The sequence below is a fragment of the Phyllostomus hastatus genome, unplaced genomic scaffold (assembly GCF_019186645.2).
Source record: "Phyllostomus hastatus isolate PE091 unplaced genomic scaffold, TTU_PhHast_1.1 phas_scaffold_216, whole genome shotgun sequence".
NCBI lineage: Eukaryota > Metazoa > Chordata > Mammalia > Chiroptera > Phyllostomidae > Phyllostomus > Phyllostomus hastatus.
Genome location: NW_025334018.1, coordinates 4509552 through 4528965, shown reverse-complemented (window position 1 = coordinate 4528965; position 19414 = coordinate 4509552). Strand labels below are relative to the sequence as shown.

Genomic DNA, 19414 nt, shown 5'->3' with positions numbered 1-19414 from the left:
CAGCTGATAGTCTCACAAGAACTCCTTTGTAGATAACTGTCTCCTTTTCTCTTGCTGCTTTTAATCATCATGTGCCCTTGGTGTTTGCTTCCATGGGTCCAAATTCTTTGGGGATCTCTTGAGCTTCCTGGACTTGCTGGAAGTCTACATTCTTTGCCAAATTGGGGAAGTTTTCCTTCATTATTTGTTTAAACAAGTTTTCAACTTCTTGCTCTTCCTCTTCTCCCTCTGGCACCCCTATGATTCAGATGTTAGAACGTTTAAAGTTGTCCCAGAGGTTCGTAAGCCTCTCCCCATTTTTTGGAATTCTTCTTTCTTCATTCTGTTCTAATTGAATGTCTATTTCTTCCTTCTCCAAACCACTGGTTTGAGTCCTGGTTTGCTTCCCTTCACTATTGGTTCCCTGTACTTTTTTTTAAATTTCACTTTGCATAACCTTCACTTCTTCTTCTATTTTGTGACCATACTTAACTATTTCTGTGAGCATCTTGATTACCAATATTTTGAACTATGCCTTTGATAGGTTGGCTATCCCTTCGTCGCTTAGTTCTATTTTTGGAGCTCCGATCTATTCTTTCATTTGGGCTATATTTTTTTGTCTTGGCGTACCTGCTACATAGTAAGAGATAGGGCCTTAGGTATTTGCCAGGGCGGGGCAACCCAGTTCACTGCATTGTGGTACTATATGTGGGGGAATGGTCCAAGAGGGAACAATGCTGCTTGCTTGGCTCTTACCAGCTTTCATTCACTTCCCCCACTACCCACAAGCAAATGATTCCTTCTGGTGCTGATTCCTGGGTGGGTGGATAGATCTGTGTATGTTCTAGGATCCTGTGGGTCCAAAAACTCTCCAGTGAGACTGGGTGACTCTCCCTCTGTCACAACCCTCACAGTTTTTTCAGTCAGAGGTTTTGAGGCTTTATTTCCCCATGCTAGAACCCTGGGTTGTGCAGTCTATCTCACTCCCTAGTTGTTCCTGCTGGCCCAGCAGCCACTGTCTTGCCGAGAGTCTTCTCTGCCCCAGCTGCCTGTCTCCACCCTACCTACCAGCCTGGATGAATGTTTCTTCTTTAACTCCTTGGTTGTCGGACTTCCATATGGCTTGATATTCTAGCAATTCTGGTTATTACATGTTTTGAAATTTGTGTTGTCTTTCTTTTGGTTGTGTGAGGAGGCAAAGTGTATCTACCTATACCCCCATCTTGGCTGGAAGTTGGTAATTATCATTTGTAAGAATTAGGGAATCTCCCAAGTAGGGAATCTCGTAACTCTCCATGTATCTTCTAGCCTCTAGATTTGATCTACGCTGAACTGTTGCTGTTTGGTCTTCTAATATTCAACTGACTGAGAAATTATCTCCCTTGATTCACTTATAAAGTAAACTTGAAAGAGTGGGCTCCAGCTACTTTTTGTGGGGAAATAACTGAGGGCCATCTAGAGAATGAGTAGTCCAGTCACTCCTGTAAATCTCATCCCACAACCCTTAAAGAAAGCATAACCTCCTACTCACTTTCTAACACTTGCTCCAAAACTCACATACCAAAGGGGAAAATATACAAATATTCCAAAATTGTTGCTTGTGAAAATATGGTTAGAACACAAATTCACAGGCTATAAAAAAAGATTAAATTAGGAAGCTACATCTAGACCATAACCTGACAAACCTTATTACAAGATAAACTAGTTCAAAAGTTCCCTCCCATAGCCCTGGCTGATGTGGCTCAGTGGATTGAGCACCAGCCTGAGAATCAAAAAGGTCGCTGGTTCAATTCCCAGTCAGGGCACATGCCTGGGTTGAAGGCCAGTCCCCAATTGGGGCACACCAAGAGGCAACTGATCGACATTTCTCTCATACATCGATGTTTCTCCCCCCCTCTTTCTTTCTGCCTTTCCCTCTTTCTAAAAATAAATAAATAAAATATTTTTTAAAACAGTTCCCTCCCACTCCAAACTCTCCATACCCAATGATTGCATATCAGCACCATTATTCTGAGTGGTCAGCCAGGGGCAAAAATAAACTCATAAAACAACTGTTAAAATATGACCTTCTTTTATTTATTAATATACTTTATCTCACATTTCCATCTAACAATGAGCTATTTCATATATGTATCACACCTAGGAAGCACATAAAGAGGAATTAAGAAAAAGGGCACCACAGCAAACTGGTGGTAAATTGATATGTAATTTCTGAATGAATGTTAAATTCCTAGTGACCAATGAAAGATACATTATTCCAACTGAATACTAAAATTGTGACACCTGCAATGCCTGGAAGCTTAGATCTCCAATTAATTTTTCCATCTTTCCTTTTGTACAACTGTAACTCTGCAGCAGATGGTGGGAGTGGGGATTACAGTATCTTCATAATACACTAAACAGAACAAGAAATAAAAAAAGAACAAGGAGGAAAACTCAAAGGAGTAGCTAATAAGTATTTTTTTTGGTCTGTTATATGCCTTTTGTTTCTCCTTAAGTGCAGCCCTTGCCCACCCACCCCTGTACCCTGAATGATCAGAAACAGTTTAAAAAAAAATCTTAACAAATTACAACTGTTAAATCCAGGAGACATTTCTCTTTTAGTCACCCCTCTTCTTCAAGTAAACATATCTCTGAATGCCAGCAGGAAGAAAAGACCCAAAACAAACTGTTTCACCTCCCAAAAGAGTCACTACTTCCACTAGGAACATAGTCACTACCACTGGAAAGAGAAGCTTTCTTTCATATTGCCACAACCCAAGTATCTGTTTTTGTTTTTTTTTTAAAGATGGTAAGGAAAAAAAGTGTGCACATGTTTGTGCCAAAAGGATATTTTTCTTCCCTAAGTCTTCCCTTTTTCCTTGTCCATCAGCCCAAGTAAGCAGAGATGACGCAGACTTCTTTATATAATAGCCTGTGATTTCCTAGACTGCAGGCCTTTCCCTTTGTGTTCTGTATACACTTACACACGCGAGCGCGCACACATTCTCATTGCTTTGCAGCCCCTGGCATGATGCCAGCACTCAGTCAGCTGGTTGATTCCATTCACAGAGCAGGGTTAGAGCTGACATGGAAAAGGGGAGGGGTGGTTAGTGAGGGTAAGGGAAAACTAGAACCATCATTGCTACAGACAAAAGAAATTTTTAAAAGAAGAAAACCCTAGCATAACATTCCTCTAACAGCTTCAGCTCAAAGAAAACTAGAAGCCAGAGACCATTACGGCAAAAGGATGAAGCAAAAGGGCTGCAGATCCAAACCAAAAGGAGCTTTGTATGAGAAACAATTACTCTCCAACAAAATTTTAAAAGCAACAGTATTTATTACTGCAATCTCATACAAAACCTTAGTATATCAGCTCTATACAAAGGAAAAGGCTGTGAGGAACCCAGAACAATTTTGAGTTTGCTTTTAGAAAAAGAAAAAGGTGGGGGGGAGCAAGACAGTTAGAAGTACTTACAGGTATACATTTTTCTGCTCCCTCCTCTAGCTGCCAGGAAAGCTGGAGACAAGAAAAAGGGGGAAACAGAAAAAGGAGAAAAAGAAGTAATAAGAGATGGGTTCAGGTTTTGGTTTTGGGGTTGTTTTTGGTGGGGGGAGAAGAGGGAAGGTTCCCTTTTTCTTTTCTGTCGTAAGAGAAGCTCTTTTTATGGCACAGGGTGGCCCCATACATGCCAGCCCCCTTGAGAGACCTGCACAAACCCAGTCTCTCCAAGCGGGCACTGCCCTGCCAATCACATGGCGTACTGTTATATTAAACAAAAGAAACAGGGGATGCTTACTTTTACCCATGATGCCTAGCGGGGGCAGAGGAGGGGGAAGAAAAACCAGTTGTAGCCGGTTTATAACCTCAGGACATGGAATTATCTCTTAATTTTTAAAAGTCATTTGTGGTACAAAAGTCAGTCACCCCACCCTAACAATACCCCCCTCCTCAATTATTCTGGCCTAATGCCAAACTTTGCCTTCATTCATGAAAGCTAGTTTCCTCTCAAATCATGATGCTTTAACCGTTTAGTTTCCAAAGCCAACATTCAAGACAGGAAATCACTGCATCAATACCAAAACCTATCTCAAATTACAAAAAAAGAAGACGACAACGACATATTGCCAACCAAGCTCCTTTTCTTTATCCCTTACTGCTAGTGCTAGAGAACAGACACTGATATGACAGTGAATGTGTTCTTTAAGATTTTTTCCCTTAAGTTGCCCCACAGATAGATATCTGATTTAGTCCTATCAATATACATACAGCTCAGGGCAAATGAATCCACAACTAATACAAATTATAGCAAGCTTTCACAGGAAGGTAGTCATGACAATGTATGCACACTAAAAATGGCATGGGCCCTTGTTATATATGCATTTACAACTTAAAAAATAATACTAATAAATTTTAAATGGTTGAAGCCCAGCCATATTATGGTTACAGGATTATTCTATTTTTCTGTGTCCCAGCTAGAAGAACCTCTTCTCTTCATATTCCAGCAAACTCCATAACCATCACTGCTCCATTTACCACACACATCCTATGTTATTCTATAGACAGATCAAGACTGGAGACATATCTGAGCCTAGTCTCCTAACTAACTTTCCTTTTTCTGTTTTAGAGCAACTGTTTCCAATCATTTTATAAGTTTTCCTTTCCCAAAAGTACTGATAAGGTGTCTGAAACTGGTGGGGAAGACACTCAAGCAAACCAAAGAGGTAAGGCAGTGGTAATTGTTTTAGAAATCTACTGGCTAGGGACCCTAACTCTAGTACCTTCCTGTTTGAGGAAATAAATTCTTTATAAACAATAACACTGAATAACAAGCGGGTGGGGGAGATTTCCTTACTTTTCAATTGATATATCAACATATACAAATGCCTACCTCACTGAGGCCTCTGAAATCATAATTGTACTGACTCCACGACAATCTCTCAGAAACACTTGCTTTTTCCAAATATTAAAGCTCCCTGAGTCTAAATAATATAGAGAAAAGTAATCACCATCATACCAAAGACGCTGATTTGTAAACAAAAGTTTTCTTGGGCAATCTAATATTAATTTCAATTTTCAGAAAATGAATACTGAGTTAAATCTGAAATAAAGTACTGGCCACTAGCATAAGCCATTCAATAATTTACAAACTACAAATGAAGGAAAACCCAACATCTACATCAGCTAAGCTTCAAGTTGTTGATGTTGTACCATCTCAGTCACACTAGGTTGTACGTAATGGGAGCCCATCAGAGATCTTCAGATCTATGTACTGTTATCATTTTAGGAGATAAAAGAAAAAATTATATCTGTGATACATGGTGCAAAGAAAATAATCCATTTTCCTCTTATTAAAAACATTTCCACAAGAAACCAACTGTGAATTTCAAACTGAAGCTCACTAGTTTAATCAGGGCAGGGAAAACTGTTTATCTTTCAGCAATCATTCACAGATCATGCCCATTTAATTCCACTGAATACATTTGACTGCATTTAAACACTGGTCAATTTTTAACAGTCTTTACATTACATAAAAAGCTTATATACAATTACACTGTCAGTAGAGATTACCATTAGCCATCAGTTGATTCTCCAACTGCATAAGCTAAAGCAGTACACTACGTTTATTACAATATCTGCTTCTATATATTAAGTTGATTAGTAATCCAGAGGTACCAGAGATGCTCTTAAACCAACAGGTATTTTTCTTCAGAATCCTGGAACACTAAGAACTATATGGTAGCCAGTTCTTTTCAGTTAAACTGTAATCACCCAAAACTAAAGGTGCAATTAATTGTGTGAACTGAAAACTGTAAACTTAAAAACACTTCTTGGTAAATGTTATCCGAGTTGTAATGCTCTGAAGAACGTAAAAAATTCTTTAAGGAAAAGAAAATATCTGCCCTCACAGGTGTGGCTCAGTGGGTTGGATGTCATCCCACAAACTGAAAGGTCGCCAATCAATGATCAATGTTTCCCTTGCACATCAGTATTTCTCTTCCTCTCTCTCTTCCCCTCTCTCCAAAAATAAATAAAATCTTAAGGGAAAAAAAGGAAGAAAATACTTAACATTCATGAGCATTAGTGCACTATTTAATACACACAACAAACCAGAAAGGCAGGGTCCTTCTCCTGTTTTATAGATATGGATATTAACTCAGTGAAATCAAGAAAGTTAAATGAAGTCACTCATTCAACTAACAATAGTAGATGCTGAATGAAAAGGCCATACTAGTTCCCCTATATCATGATGTAGTATTCCTTAATATGTTCACTACTTCTGGGTTTACAGGAAACAAATTTGTTGTAGAGGCCACAAAGACATCTACTACCCTGGCTGGTGTGGCTCAGTGGACTGAGCACTGGCCTGGAACCAAAGGGTGCCCAGTTTGATTCCCAGCCAGGGCATATGCCTGGGTTGTGGACAAGGTCTCCAGTAGGGGGCCTGTGAGTGGCAACACCAACACGTTGATGTTTCTCTTCCTCTCTCTGTCCCTTCCTCTCTGTCTAAAAATAAGATAAAATCTTTAAAATAAAAAAGACCTCTATTGACTCAAGTATTACAAATAAGCATAAAAAAATTACTGACATCCCCTACCCTCGATGGTTTAATCACCATAGAGAAGTAAAGAAAGTAAATTACAGTATTTAATTTCTCATGTGACATAAGATGTTTCTACACCAGTCTTTTCTATGAGGGTGGTTTACTTCCCCAAGGGCAATGGGGAATTCCACTGCCTACCCGCAGAAAACAGAAACATGAAAGTCATCTAGAGCATTAAATTAGTGTTTAACATCTAACAAGGTACCTAACTGGGATAGACTTGAATTCCTAACCTATTCTCATCCTTATAGCAGCAGCCTGCTGTTGATTCCCCATAACCAGGCCTGAGAACATCTTATTTCTTAGTATTTGATTGCTGGGTTTTTTTTATTTTTCTATTTGTACGTTCCCTGTACCTTTGTAGGTGTACCAAGTTTTTTTCAGGCAAGTCACAAACATTCATACTTTTCTGAAATAAAAATTCGACTCAAACATCTCTATGAGCTAACCCCTGCCATCAACTATGTGCACAGAGGAATACAGAAAAATCATGTTTTAGTAATATATTAATGTTTTGTCACAGCTTTTCTAAGCACTTGTATTCTACTTTTGTTTTTTTCTTACCAGAGGACATATTCATTGATTTTTTATAGGGCGAGAGGGGTGGGTGGGAGAGAAACACTGATGAGTTGCCTCTGGGATCAAACCTGCAACCCAGGTATGGGCCTTGAGTGGAATCAAACTCCTGACTTTTTGGTGTACGGGACCACACTCCAACCATCTAAGCCACGGACCCAGGGCACTTTTTGACCTGCTTTTTTTTCTGCTACTAAGTACCCACCAGTGTCTCTCACTCCGTAGCTTTCCAATGGAAAAACTCCAGTCAATGAGCCTCACTTAGAGATTTCATATATTTATGCTGCTCATCTTTGACTTAAGACTGCTCTTACTTTCATAGTTCATGAAAAAAATATACCAAAAAAAAAAAAAATACAGCTACCCTGTATATGCTGCTGCCCCCGTTTCTGGCTTCCTAATTAATTAATTAATTAATTAATTAATGAGAGGGAAAGAGAGGAAAAAAGAAAGGGAGAAAAACATCAATGTATGGCTGTCCCTCTAGCACCCCCGACTGGAGACCTGGCCCGCAACTCAGGCATGTGCCCTAGACTGGGAATAAAGCCTGCGGTGACCTTTTGGTTCACAGGCTGGCACTCAATACACTTGAGTCGTACCAGCCAGGGCTCTCTGACTTTAAACAGGGCCCCCAACCAGGGTGGGGAAGAGAGAAAGAGACTCTAAGATAAGAAAATAAATTATCACAGCTACGCAGTCAAGAATTTCCATAAACTTTTGCCTGGCCAGCATGGCTCAGTTGGTTGGAACATTATCCAATAACCAAAGGGTTGCAGGTTTGATTCCTGGTTGGGGCACATACCTAAGTTGCAGGTTCAATCCTGGGTCCTCACGGTTCAGGTGTGTACAATCCCCATCCTGGTGCCTACGGGAGGCAACCAATCAATGTCTCCCTTTTTTAAAAAAATTATTTTATTGTTGCTCAATTACTGTTGTCTGCATTTTCCCCCCACCACTCCCCTACCATCCCAGCCAAACCCATCTCCCTCCCTTGCTTCCACCCTCCCCCTTGGTTTTGTCCATGTGTCCTTTATAATAATTCCTGAAAACCCTTCCTCTCATCCCCTCCCCCACCAATCAATGTCTCCCTTACATCAATGCTTCTCCTTTCCTCTCTCTTTAAAGCAATGAGAAAATGTCCTCAGGTGAGGAATGAATGAATGAATGAATGAATACAACTTCCGTAAACTTTTTAATCTATCCTCCACTTTAATATTTATCACACTGGATTCCTATGCTCAACAGATGATGCTACAACTACACATCTATGGACGATTATAGATGAAGAAATCATTCTGGAATCTAGCTTACTATTTTATTTTATTATTATTTTCTTAATGTGATGTTCTTTTTCTTTTCAGACTTTATTTATTTTTAGAGAGAGTGGAAGGAAAGGAGAAAGGGAGAGAAACATCAATGCGTGGTTGTCTCTCATGCACACCGCACTGGGGACCTGGCCCACAACCCAGGCATGTGCCCAGACTGGGAATCGAACAGATGACCCTTTGGTTCGTAGGCTGGCACTCAATCCACTGAGCTACCAGCCAGGGCATAGCTTACTATTTTAAAGTTCAGAATTCACTTCACTCAGACTTCTGTGATAATCTTGGTAGACTCATGAGGCATTCAGCTACCAGAATTTCAGGACAACCATATAATTATCTCCTCATATTACATGAGAAAAATGAGAGGTCAATATAAAAGGGAAGATCTGAAAAGAGAAAAGTAGTACATGTGTGTCAAATTTAAAATAAACTTTCATGCTACTAAAGTTTTTTTTCCTTTTAATCCTCACCCCAAATTTTTTTAAAAAAACTGCTTTTAGAGACAGAGGAAGGGAAGAGAAACATTGATGTGAGAGAGAAACATTGACTGGTTACCTGCCATACACATCCCAGCTGGGGATCAAACTCATAACCTAGGTATGTGACCTGACCAGGAATCAAACCTCCTGGTGTATGAGACAACGTTCCAACTGAGCCGCCCAGCAGGCTTATGTTGCTAAATTCTACATATCTTTAGAGTATGTTCTTTCTCTGTATTTTCAACATTAAAATTAACTGTAAAGAATGGCAATGTGTTGGCCTGGGTGGTGTGGCTCTGTGGATTGAGTACTGGACCGTGAACTCAAGGGTCGCCAGTTCAACTCTCAGTCAAGCCACATGCCTGGGTTGTGGGCCAGGCCCCCAGCTGGGGGCGTGTGAGAGGCAACCACACACTGATGTTTCTCTCCCTTTCTCCCCACCTTCTTCTCTCTTTAAAAATAAATAAAATTAGCGCGGGCTGGGAACCAAAGTGTGTCCCAGGTTCGATTCCCAGCCAGGGTACATGCCTGGGTTGCAGGCCATGACCCCCAGCAACCGCACATTGATGTTTCTCTCTCTCTCCCCCCCTCTCCCTCTCCCTCCCTCCCTAAAAATAAATAAATAAAATCTTTTAAAAAACTTAAAAAATAAATAAATAAAATTAAATCTTTAAAAAATAAAAACTGGCAATATGTTGATATTTCTGAAATTTGGTGGTGGGTACATGAAAGTTCATTACTTTATATTCTCTATTTGGGTGTGCACTTTAGATTCTTCAGAATAAAAAAAATTTAAGTCATTTTAAGCTTATAATGCCTAAATTATTTGTAGAAAGATACTAAGAAACAGATTAAGTTCTGCCTCCAAAGAAGTCTTGTTTTACTGAAATTCTTTTTCCAATTGTGAATACTGTATCATGTGCATATACTATCTATCCAAAAATTCAGTAAACTTCAAAAATAAAAATAGCAGTTGAATTTAACATAATTTTAAAAGACATATATGCACAATAAAAGGAAGAGACATGGTTCTCAGGCCTAGTCAGAAGGAGCATAAACCACCAGCAAAACTCAAGAGAAGATCTGTATACTATGGTATACAGAACACTAGGGAAGATACCTTTAATCATAAGGTTAAAGATCAGAGATCTAGGAAAGAAGATGTAGCTGATCAAATGCTAAATACACTGATAAGTTAAAGGGGTTTTTCAGGGTCAGAGCAGTATTACTCACCTCAAATTGACAACACTATACAAGGCTGCACTAATCTCTATCTGCTCAGACAAATTAACTTGCATATAGTCAAGAAATGTAAAATCAGAATTGATGGATGAAATATTCCAATGGAGCATTTTGAACTTTCATCATCCCCATATAGTTGGGCATCAAAATGGGCCCAGGATTAGATGTATATTTCATCCAGTAACTTGCAAAGACTCTTCTTTACTATAATGAGGGGAGATCATATTCATACAAACATGGATAAAGTGCTCTGAAATTGTACCTAAACAGTCCAAAAGCAAAAAACTTAGCTGATCTGGATTTTACCTACAGGGAGCTTCTGGTAGTCTATTAGCTGAGATTTGCCTATCAACATTAAAAGGCACATGTAGCCCTGACCAGTGTGGCTCAGTTGGTTGGGCATCATCCCTCAAAGTGAAAGGTCCCTGGTTCAATTCCTGGTCAGGGCACATGCCTGGGTTGCAGGCCAGTTCCTGGTTAGGGCATGCGCAAGAGGCAACTAATTCATGTTTCTCTCCCTTTCCCCCCTCCCCCCTCTCTAAAACTAAATAAATAAATTCTTTCAACAGGGGGAAAAGTGCATGCAGCCTATAGGACAAAAGATGTCACTTTTCTTCAATTCAAGGACAAAGATCTGGGACTGTTGGAAGGACATGCTATACTAGACAGAGGTTTATCATTTTATCAGGCAATAAAAATTAACATTAGTAAGTTTACCCTTAAGAGTTCCTTGCAAAGAGGTTTTTGATGCTTTTTCAAAAAAGTTTCAAAAGCAGAATAGGTTTTCAACAATTTAATGTATCACTTATTGCCATAATCACTTCAATAGGCCCCAGTTACTAGAACAGGGTTTCTCAACCTCAGTTCTGTCAATTGACTCTTTGAGCCAGATAATTCTTTGTTACCGGAAGCTGTCCTGTGCAGTGTAGGATGCTTAGCAGCACCTCTGGCCTCTACACACTTGATGCCCGTATCACCCTATTTCCCCAGTTTTAAATACTACAAATGTCTGGGGGGTGGGGGAGGGAGCAAAATCCTCCCAGCTGAGAAACATCATATTAAACATCAGCAGCATGATTTTACCAACAAGGAGGTCTGTGGCTATTGTCATCAACATTTTCAACCCTTGGACACAAAAACTACCAGAGAAAACAAGTGGTTACCTCTGGAGGTGAGGAATGATGACTAGAAAGGAGCATATAAAAAAGGCTTCTGGGTGGAGGTATCTTCTATATTACTATCTTGGTCCCTTATAGCACTTTTTCTTTATGTATGGGGTTAGCCCAAAAGTCCATTTAGTTTTTTCAATAAAATAAAAGACACATTTTTCATTTTCACCAATAACTTTATTGATTTGGATATTTTGAGTATGTTGGCTATCTCCTACTTTTGGCTTCTAGTGGGTAGAGGCCAGAGGTGCCGTTAAAACATCTTCCAATGCATAAGACAGCCCCACAGCAAAGAATTATATGACCAAAATGTCAATAGTTCCAAGAAACTTTGTAAACACTTTTGACATGTTTGATCAGTCACAGCACCTTTGATTAGTTACAACACCTTCTCCATATACTGCACAAATATTTTTTTGCATTTCAGTCATGTTTTTACCATTTTTGAAATAATAAAGCATAACATACCAAAACTGTTGCATATATTCTTCCACCTTCAATATTAAAATGGCCGGACAAGATTCATTGATTTTGCTAAGTTTTTATTAAATGCACGCTCTTATGACAGCTGTCATAATACAATCTAATAAAACTGTTTCAAATGAAGTTAAAGACAACTAAGCACTACTAGAGCTATCATACGGAAAAAGCTAAACAAACTTTTTGGACAACCCAATATATTATACCACAGTAAAAAAATAAGTTTACAGAAAAACACAACAAAACAAAACAAAAACTGATAAACAAGAGATGGCATTCCTTGCCTCAATGTCACTATAATTACAGAACTCAGACATCTGAGGGGCAGGAAGACAAGTCCCTAAATATTCCTTGATAATGCAATGATTTACCCTTGAAATCAAGATACTTCACAGTATTCAGGTGATTCCTTTAGCCACACAGCTACAGTTACCCATTCTTTTTTACTTATAAAGCTTTGTGAGACTGATAATAATATCTGAGGTCAGGGTCAATGTATCCTGTTCATCGAGACTTATATCTTTGACTCTGGAAGTTAAAAAAGACTCTTTGGAAATCCTTTTAATAAAAAGAGTCTCTAAATAACATTAAAGAAGTCTGCGTGAAATCAGGTATGAAATATATTGGGCTCCAATAGTGAGACAGTTGCCTATTCCCAAGCAAAAACATCACTCAAACAAGAACTAATTTCTCTATTCCAATGTGTACGAGTATGAGTGCAGCAGATAAAAGGGATAATGAAGGTGAGTAGGAGAGACCATAAAACAGAATGGCCTGTGGGCTTTAGGAGTAGACAGAAAAATTTTCAGACCAAGAAAGCAATTCCCAATATTGACAGAAATATTAACTACAGAGTTTAGAAGATCTTCCTATATTCATTCCACTCATACATGCATAAAATTCCCTAAAGGAAAATAAAAGTCATTAGACTTGATATTTTATGTTTCACTGCTTTTGTTATCCAGGGCAACTTTATTAAGATACCTTTGTGAAGGGTCTTTTAAAAAGAGGAATTAGGCTAAAAAAAGACTTCCAGTTAATTAAAAAATATTGTGGCTATGGCTTTGAAAAATAAATCAGTATCTCTTTAAAACACTTTATAAGAGCACTTAAGTCATCTGATTTTGCCTTTGCTATTTCTTCATGAAAAGATGAGAACAGAATAACCTTATGCAAACTGGTGAGAATGTGAATAAGAGTTACTTCAAATAGGATTACTTTTCTTTCATTACTAAGAGTCTCAGGCTACTCAATGGAATGCAAGGAAAAGATCAGTTGCTTCTCAGGAAAATACTAATTACTAAGTCAGTATTTTTCTACAAATAATTAAAATTACATCATGTTACTCTGAAGTGCAAGTATCTGCTTAAGAAAAATTTCTTCTATAGGGACCCAGCATCATGTCTTTAAAAAATGCCAACTACACTGTAATGGATTCTAATCACCATTCCTGCTATATATGTCCAGTTCCCAAATCTAAACACTTGGACAAAGTTTAACAAATCTTAAAACTAAGAGACGAAGCCCTGACTGGTATAGCTCAGTGGATCAAGCACGGGCTGCAAACCAAAGAGTCTCCAGTTTGATTCCCAGTCAAAGCACATGCCTGGGTTGCAGGCCAGGTCCCCAGTGAGGGCCACATGAGAGACAACCACATGTTGATGTTTCTTTCCCTCTCTTTCTCCCTCCCTTCCTTCTCTCTAAAAATAAATAAATAAAATAAAATCTTAAAAAAAAAATGTTCTGCCCTGGCCTGTATGGCTTGCTGGTATGGCTCAGTGGACTGAGCACTGGACTGTGAACCAAAGGGTCGCTGGTTCATTGCCCAGTCAGGGCATATGCCTGAGTTGTGGGCCAGGTCCCCAGGAGGGGGTGCACAAGAGGCAATCACACACTGATGTTTCTCCCTCCCTTCCCCTCTCTAAAAAATATTTTTAAAATAATAATAAAATTGTCAAATACCCAAGATTGAATTAGAATCAGGAACAAGCAAATTAAAGATTTAGACTAGCCCTGGCTGGCGTAGCTAAGTGGATTGAGCTTGGGCTGTGAACCAAAGTGTCGCAGGTTTGATTCCCAGTCAGGCCACATACCTGGGTTGCAGGCCATGGCCCCCAGCAACTGCACATTGATGTTTCTCTCTCTCTTTCTCTCTCCCTTCCCTCTCTAAAAATAAATAAATAAAATCTTAAAAAAAAAAAAAAGATTTAGACATTCAACAAGATGAGACTACTAATGGGCAACCATTTTGAAACTTCCATGAAAGTCTGTATCCAGCTGACTGGTTTTCTTCTGATTAAAATTTTCTTTCAAAAAACACAATCTGGAGATAACTACCTCCAAGTTACTACAAGTATTCACCAAATAACAGCTCACTTGCCCAGTTACACCACTATTAATTTAGGGCCAGATTAACCTACACCACGGATTGGCCTTTTTCTGTGAAGTACCAAACAGTAAACATTTTAGGCTTTGGGGAAGGGTCTTGTCTTTGTGACTACTAACTGACGCAGTAGCAGTGGGAAGGCAGCTATAGACAATATGTAAAGAATGAGCGTGGTTATTTCCAACGAACCTTTATTTACAGGCATCAAAATAAGAATTTTGTATAATTTTTGCATATTATGAAACATCCTTGTTTCATTTTTTCCATCCATTTAAAATTATAAAAGCCGCCCTGGCTGGTGTGGCTCTGTGGATTGAGCGCCAGCCTGTAAACCAAAGGGTCACCAGTTCAATTCCAATTCAGGGTACATGCCTGTGTTACAGGCCAGGTCCCAGTTGGGAATGCACAAGAGGCAACCACACATTGATGTTTCTCTCCCTTTTCTTCTTCCTCCCTTCCCCTTTGTCTAAAAATAAGTAAATAAAATCTTTTTAAAAATACTATATTGTTTTGCATTTAAAAACTGTTATATTATAGCATTATACATATATATCCCTTTGCAACTTACTTCTTTAACATTACCTGTGATTTTTATGCAAGTTAATACATTTATGGTACATGTTATATAGAATGCCAAGTATGAGTATACCACAATTAAGTTTTCTATTTCCTATTCCCTCAACAAATTAATTACATATTACATGGCAGAACTGTTCTAGGTACAAGGACTACAACAATGACTAAGGATAAATCTTCCCTCCCTAACCTAATTTTATACAAAAAATGAAGAATATGAAGGAGAAAGAATGCCATCAATTTAAGTAAATTAAGGAGAGATCCTTTCCCCTTCATTAAGGCTTATTTAAAGATACTTCATAAACTAAGGGATAAAGGAAAGTTCAGGAATAACTTTTGCCACAAATATCAGAATCATTACGTTTTCAACATTTTAGAATTAGAACCTCCTTCAGAGTTGCCTTACTCAAGCTTAAGCTATAAGCAGATCAGTAGCGATGATAACACAGCTGAAGTTTCTAGTTTCTTTTCCTCTTCACTTCCAAAAACCAGTAGCAAGCAGTAAGGAAGATAAAGATCAGCACTGGATCTAAATGTTGTATCAATCAACAGAAGGAAATATCTTAGTAATCTAAAGTTTAAGAGAACTGATACTAGCCCTGGTTGGTGTGGCTCAGAAGGCTGAATGCAAGCCTGAGAACTGAACAGTCACAGGTTTGATTCCCAGTCAGGACACATGCCTGGGTTGTGGGCCAGGTCCCCACTGGGAGTGTGCGAGAGGCAACTGATGGGTGTTTCTCTTGCACATCAGTGTTTCTCTCACACATCCACATTTCTCTCCCGTTTTCTCCCTCACTTCCCCTCTCTCTAAAAATAAATAATTTTTTTTTTAAGAGAGAGAGAGAAACAGGCCCAGAAGACAAGCTTTGCTCCTGGGAAGTAAAATGACTTCCTAGATAAGAATTAAGCAAGACACTACCACCAACAACAGTGTCCAATGCTCTTAATCTCAAAGATGATGGTAACTTTGAACACCTCTCATACCCTTGAATTAGCCAAACTTCCTGTCACTCCTTAAAAATATTTATGAAAACTAAGTCTGTTTCATTGTACTCCTGAAAGTAGGCCCTGAATATGCGATAAAAGAGTATTATGTAGGGCTGTGGTACCACGAAAAGGACTGACTCCCCACACACATGCTGACCCTACCCTGGGCAGGTGAAAGCCTACCAGTAAGTTCTAAGTTCACTGAACAAAATTTAAATATACTGAATTAAACAAATCTCCACCTTAAAGCAGAGACACAGGAGGGATAAGGAGGAAGACAAATAAGTGGCTCACTGAAAAGGAAAACTAGTCAGAAAGGAAATCTAAGTCATACAAGGCATTTATCCATCTTAACATTCCCATTCCCTGAAAACACTATGACTGCAGATGTAGCTGTGTTGGCTCTCTGCCTCTGCTTACCGGGAGTTCAACAAGAACTAGAGGAGTTTCTATGTAAGCAGTTGCCGGGGAATTGTACATGCTCCTTACTCCTGAAGTTGCCCTGATTTAAAAAGACTATGATGACAAGAAATCAATTTATCAAAACTTTTACATTTAGATCAACAACTGAGCCCTGGTAGTGTAGCTCAGTTGGTTGGAGCATCGTCCTGAAAAGTTGTGGGTTTGATTCCCGGTCAGGGCACATGCCTAGGTTGCAGGTTCATTCCCCCTTCCAAGTGGGGGCATGAGCAACTCCAAGTCCAGATGTGTACAATCCCCAGTCCAGGTGTGTACAGGAGCCAACCAATCCATGCTTCTCTCTCACATCGGTGCTTCTCTCTCACATCGGTATTTCTCTCTCTTTGTCTCTCTCTCTCTCTCTCTCTCAAAACCAATGGAAAAAATGTCCTCAGGTGAGAATTAAAAAAAAAAAAAAAGATCAACAACTGAGAGGTTTGGGAGACATTTCAAGGAAGAAAATTTTTCTTTTAAAATGCCTAATCCTCTTTCCAGCAATTGGTTACAGTCACATGGCCAATAATCAAAATCCAAAGATACCTGCTTTTAAGAAAGGAAATTACTGATAAGGTACCTGAGCGTTCCTAAAAACACTTGACAGTTATACTGCTTTCCTCAAATTTAGATTTAAATTGAGTTGTTTTAGAACAGAGGTGTCAAACTCATTTTCATTAGGGGCCACATAAGCCTCGCCTTCAAAGGGTTGAATGTAATTTTAGGACTGTATAAATGTAACTACTCTTTAACAGTTAAGCAAGAACTCCTCCCTGCTGCTGGGTAGAAACAAGGTGCCAGACCAGATAAAACAAAGGGGAAGGCCTTGTGTTTGCCACCAGTGTTTCAGAAACTCTCAGTCTGTTGATGTGAAAGTTGAAGGATAATTTAATACTATCTAACAAAATTTTAAATGTGCAAGCCCTTTGGTCCAGTAATTGTATTTCTAGGAATTTTACCTACAGATAAACTAAAATGTGTAAAGACTGTGGACGAAAAAAGGAGTTCTATGGAAAGTAACCTCACAGGGTGATCTGATTATAAATTCCTAACTGGACAGGTCAGGATGGAGTGTCACGCCACTGGCATATAATTTCTCTAGTAAAAAGTTTATCTTTGCCTTAAGCAAGCCCTGTCCATTGTTCTTGTGTAGGTAGGCTAATACACCTTTTAAAGTAACCACCCTCAAGAGGGTACATAATCTTGTTAACTATCTTGTAATCCAATCCCTGCCTTGCTTTCTCCTACCTTCATGTAATCTTCCTAGTTCCCTCAGTTTGAAATGCATAAAAGAAAATACAGAAATGTTGTTTTCCAGAGCATTTGAGATCTTGCTTCCCAGCAACTATTGTCAGTTTTGGCTCAAATAAACTCTTATAAAAATTCTCTATAGGTTTTGACATTTCTTATATCAAAAAGATGTATGTAAGATGCTTCACTAGAACTTTGGTTATGACAACACACACACAAAATACAAACTGGGAACATCTTAAATGTTCTCAGAAGGGACAGATGAGGTAAATTAAAGTATATTCATACAACAACATGTTATACAGCTATTTAAAACAATGACAGCCCTGGCTGGTATGGCTGAATGGATTGAGCTCCGGCCCACGAACCAAAGAGTCACCCGTTCGATTTCTAGTCAGGGCACATGCCTGGGTGGCGGACCATGTCAGGTCCCCAGTAGGAAGCACATGAGAGGCAACCACACATTGGTATTTCTTTCTCCCTCCCTCCCCCTCTGTCTAAAATAAATAAATAAAATCTTAACCCTGGCTGGCATAGCTCAGTGGATTGAGCATGGGCTGCAAACCAAAGCATCGCAGGTTCAATTCCCAGTCAGGGCACATGCCTGGGTTGCAGGCCATGGCCCCTAGCAAACGCACATTGATGTTTCTCTCTCTCTTTCTCCCTCCCTTCCCTCTCTAAAAATAAATAAATAAAATCTTTTAAAAAATAAAATAAAATTAAATAAATAAAATCTAACTAAAAGTAAATAAAAATGACATATATATGACACACATGTAGATAAGAGTACAGAATAATACTCCAGAGTTTGAGCTTAAAAGTCAAATTTCCTGATTGTGTGACTGAGCTCATATAATTTAACTAAATATGTGACTGTAGGCAAACCACTTAACACTTCTCTGAACCTCAAGTTTTTTCACCTGTAAAATGGGAATGATAATAGCATCTACCTTTAGAGTATTGTGAAAATTAAACTAATTAATTAACGTGAAGTGCTTAGAACAGTGTCTGTCACACAGAAAAGCCCAATTAAGTGTTAGTTATTAAAAGCATACCCAAGGTATTAAATGGCTATGGGCGAGCAAACACAATGACTGACATCAGAGCAAGAGAAATTGGCATAGACACAAATAAATGGCAGACAGACATGATGGAAGTAGAATTTTCAGGATTTGGTAAACCTGTCTCAGATACTCAGACCCAAATTGCAAGAAGTGCTGAATAAATGTACTGCTCCTACGTAAGAGGTCCTTGTTCCTAATATGTTGACTACTTAATTTATAAACACATTGTATTTAGTATTATAGTTATTTTCATACATGTCTTCTCTCCTCTTCTGGACTATGTAACTTCTAGAGGACTGAGATAATGACAGTCATCTTTATATACTCTATAACACCTATGTATATATATTTATACATAGTGGGTATACAACAAAAGTTCTGCGAATATATAAATGGTCAGGCCTTTTCAGTTCCCCAAAACTAATGGATTTAAGTGGTTACAAAGTAACAGAGCTCTGACAGGTGGGTCCCAAATTTTCTCTTTCTCGTAATAATTAACTATCATTTTCCTAGACTGAACCTGTCTAGGACAAATGATAGGACCTGGCCTCTATACTCCAGGAATTAAAAAAATAACCCCATATCACTGATCAGAGCCTTGGATTTTCTGATATAATTTGGAATTTAGAACTACAGATGAAATTGCAAGACAGGCCCTGACTTGTGCGACTCGGTTGGGCAACGATGTGAAAGGTCACCAGTTAGATACCCAGTTAAGGCATGTGCCTTGATCGCAGGTTTGGTCCTACAATAGGCAACCAATCAATGTTCCTCACTCGCATCAATGTTTCTCTCCCTGTTTCTCCCTCCCTTCTCCTCTCTCTAAAAAAAAAAGAAATAAAATCTTAAAAAAAATAAATTGT

The 19414-nt window shown here is 38.8% G+C and overlaps 1 protein-coding gene across 4 annotated transcripts in view; it reads right to left on the bottom strand.

The window, feature by feature from the left end:
- GATAD2B (GATA zinc finger domain containing 2B) overlaps positions 1-19414 on the bottom strand; it is an 89019-nt gene that overhangs the window by 55003 nt on the left and 14602 nt on the right. Inside the window, exon 2 of one of the 4 annotated variants that reach the window (XM_045816522.1) lies at positions 7942-8004. The exons of 2 other annotated variants lie outside the window; for them this stretch is intronic. The gene's annotated coding sequence lies outside the window, so the exon portion shown is untranslated. Of the gene's footprint in view, positions 1-3436; positions 3479-7941; positions 8005-19414 lie in introns of all 4 variants that reach the window. One more of the 4 variants, XM_045816521.1, reaches the window with a different exon arrangement.